A 3,836-nucleotide genomic window follows, 5' to 3' on the forward strand; every position below is an offset into this window, starting at 1 on the left:
GTAATATGGTGAGTGGTGTGAGTGGTGGGGCGGCGCCCTAGCGCCCCCTATTGAGCAGCCGCCACCGCATTTAACCATATTCAAGACTATGAATTTGTTCCACTCGTCTGCGGCTGCTCTCCACTTTATTTCACGAACAGGACAGACAGGGATGTTTCTGCAGTCATAACATCTTCTCTTTTCCCATAAACTTCAAAAAGCACTGGCTGTGCTATACATATTTATTGAAGGTTTTCCTTATTTCAAGAGCCTTCTTCACCTTGTGAGGTCGACGTGCGAGTTGTCATGAATGAGGACAAACAGGGTGTAGGGGTTCTGCTTGACTTTCTTCATGAAAGCCTCTATCTTGGTGTGGACGTCAGCGTCCAGACGCACCACGTACTTTTCTGCTCTCAGGTGAGCTGTGAAGGCATCTTCGTTTCCCAGGTCGATAAGCACTCCTGAGCCAAAAACACAACAATTATGAGACTCAGTTGGTTAAAGCCTTATTAAATCACTGCTTGAAGTCTGGGAGAAAATAAAGATCATTTGGTATTAGCAAGTAGAAAAGTCATCCTTTAGGCTAAAGGATGATATTTTCTTCCACAGGTACCTGATTGTCGGATACGTTGTGCAGTCTGGTGTACCAGAATGTGAGACGGAGGGACCAGAACCAGGAAGTCCACTTTACAAAAACGGCCCAAGTCGAGGTTCTGGGTCCCTGAATCAGCGATGGAGCAGACCTGAGAGAGGAGGCTACGAGCCACATTCAGCTGGGAGGGGTAGATCTGAAAGACCTTATTTAAAAGATCTGCTGCTGAGAAACGAGCAGAAAGCAAAGATACGGTCGCTAATTTTACAGTAAAACATAGATTTGAACAACAGTTTTGTGCTGCATTTGTAAATGGTTTATTTTTATTGATTTCTGTTAAAAAAGCACCAGCAAATGTTTGTACTGTAACTGTAAACAAAGTCTGCTTTAAAATCAATATTATTTTAAACAATTAAAAATCTCAAATGGGAAATTTAGAGTATTTTTTTCAACATTTTTTTCTATCTTTAATAATCTTTTTATCTTTTTTTTTTTTCCTGTAGAAATAACTGACTATGACAAGTGATAAATATTAGATCCATAAAAATCTTTAGCCTGAAATTATTGAGCAAAAGTATTTGGAGGTTTCACTCTACGATTTGCTCTTGTTAATTTGAGACGTTTCTTTTACACGTCCCTTTTTCATTTTTACACAACTATTACAAAATACTACTATAAAACAAAACCACAATTGAGAAGTTTCTATCTGACATTTTAAAATTAACGTGTTAAAATACATTAAAAATATATATTTGCTGTTCAATACATGAAACCATAAAAACTTTTTTTTTTGTCTGTTCTACTGATGTAACTAACAAATCCTTCCCCCATTGCTTAACTTTTGGGAGTTTCATCATATAAATGTATCTTTCACAAGAAAATAAATAAATAAATAAAATCAAATATTTGATGAGCTGACATTGACTGAGTTGAGCTTGAATAAACATTCTGTATCTAATGGTGTACAATCCTAACAAATCACCACAATTTGATTGCTCCCTTTAGTCCAGAAAAAAAAAAAAAAACAGTTTGCCAACCATAAAAGTAGCTAAATATCTGAGCTTAAAACAGAGAGTCCACTCCGACCTGTGTCTGCCGGTGGCGACATGCTGGCGGCCTCCTGGGAGTGGATGTGATCGGTGACATCGCCCTGAAAGGGCTGGACGACCTGTCCTTTCCGTCTGCGCTGGTACCGTACGAGCTGCTTGTCAAGATTGTCCCCTGGAAACCAGCAGTCACCATTAGTCACACAGAGACAGGCAGACAAGAGCAACAGCTGTCCTTCTTTTCCACTCAGTTTTTTTTTTAATCTTTAAATAATTTACTCACTCAGACATGTAAAGATACGAGCAAATGTTTCATATCTTCAGCACTTACCAAGAGAAGTGGTTTTGAAGTGAGATGCTAAGACGCTGACTTTCCCTGTGATGAGCTCATAGCTTATTTCCTTCAGAAACTCGTTGGTTGTCAGCATCCCTTCTGCTAAAGCACGGGCTTGGTACTTTCCTGCATGTTTAGGATCGTTGTGAAATGATGTGCAGTAGTACTGACATGATAAGTTAAGAATAAATTAGTGTCAAACCCACCCAAAACGAGCACACAGAACTCGTTGCCGTTTATTTTCGAGGCGCATATAATGACCATGTAGGTTGGCAGGCACCGCTGCTGTTGTGGACCTTCGCTGAGAGAACGCAGGGACTCAGAAATGCCTTCCCCCAAGGAGTTGTGGGTAACGACCACTTGGACGCTTCCCCCGGAGACGCTCGCTTCTAGCCGAGCCAGCCACGGGAGCTGGGATGGGGAGATGGTGGGATTCCCGGGACAGCACAACATGGCCTTCAAAACGATCTGCTCCAACTCCTCCCGCAGAGGAATCTGCTCCGAACCTGCAGGAATCATTCAAGTTTAAACGGAAGTATTTGCTCTGTCCATGTGCATCGTCACTTCTCAATCATACACAATAAAACATAAATACAAGGCAACTTTTAAATGTGCTTTGAAGGTTTTGTGCTGGCTGTTCACCTAAACGTGCAAGGTACTGTAACGTGAGCAGGATCATCGTCTCCACACTGAGTAGCTGACTGCTGTGGAGGCCCAGTGTCTCCAGGGTTTTGTCTGTCAGCTGGCTGCTCTTATAGCAGCTGACCAGCAGGGGGCTCACTACAATGTTGCCAACATTCCCATAGAAATAAGGTAAAGTGCCATGACCTGAAAGCAAAAAGGAGTCGTAAATCATCAAGTTTTTAAACAATCACAAGTAGAAACTCAAAATGTTTCAACATACAATAAATAATTTGTTTAGTTTAGCTGTTTTTTTTTTGTTAATTTTCGATTTTTCAAAATATTTAACTTTAAATCAAAAATGTTCCTGCTCATTAATTTAATACAAAACATTGTTTTCTTACTTCAGCATACCTTTTTTGGTATCCTATTATGCTACTTTTAGCTTTTATCTATCGTTTTGACTTTTAGATTTAAAGCTAGCATTCACCTTCTTTTAGTTTTCAGCTCCAATTTTGTGTCTTTTAGTGTTTGTTACTACTAGATTTTTGGAAGAGTTGTGCTACTTTTACTTTTCAGCTGGCCTTTTGTTACTTTTATCATTTCGCTAGCATTCTTCTTTGTTTAGCTAGCTTTCTGTTGCTTTTAAGTATTGAATTTAATAGTTTGCGTTTTGCAGGTCTGATCTGAAAATGAGCCCTCGTGACTCAGTGAGAATAATCTGTATAAATAAAGGTTGAATGAATGAATTCTACTACAGTAGTCCTTCAATACTATGTGGTTTGACATTCAAAGACTCACTTGCGGGTTTTCAACGTAAGATTGTACACGACACACGATTGTCAACTTTAATATTAATCATGAGATTGGGACGGTACGGGATAAAAAGTTAATGAGCGCGGATGGGAGTGGAAACCAACCAATAGGACAAAAAAACAAAACAAACAAAAAACTTCGGATAGGTGCCACCATTTTGTAGTTTTCTTTCAATAAGCCTACACTGTAACGCAAGTAAAAAAAAAAACTACATGGTCCAGAAGCCAACAGTGCATCTGGCTGCTGCTTTCTGCCGAAATTCAAAAAACAGCGATAGAGGGAGCAAACACTAGCGGAGAAACTGATGTGGTATAAATAGTTTTGCAACACAATATCAGAAGTAGCGATCTATAAATTAAGCTCACAGAACTGGCAGGAAAAAGTCACAAATAATCCTGAAGCTGAACTTATAGTTCAAGATGTAGTAGTATCTTCAATGGTGAGTAAC

This window comes from Nematolebias whitei, chromosome 9 (assembly GCF_014905685.2).
Source record: "Nematolebias whitei isolate Nwh7 chromosome 9, NemWhi1, whole genome shotgun sequence".
NCBI classification, from domain to species: domain Eukaryota; kingdom Metazoa; phylum Chordata; class Actinopteri; order Cyprinodontiformes; family Rivulidae; genus Nematolebias; species Nematolebias whitei.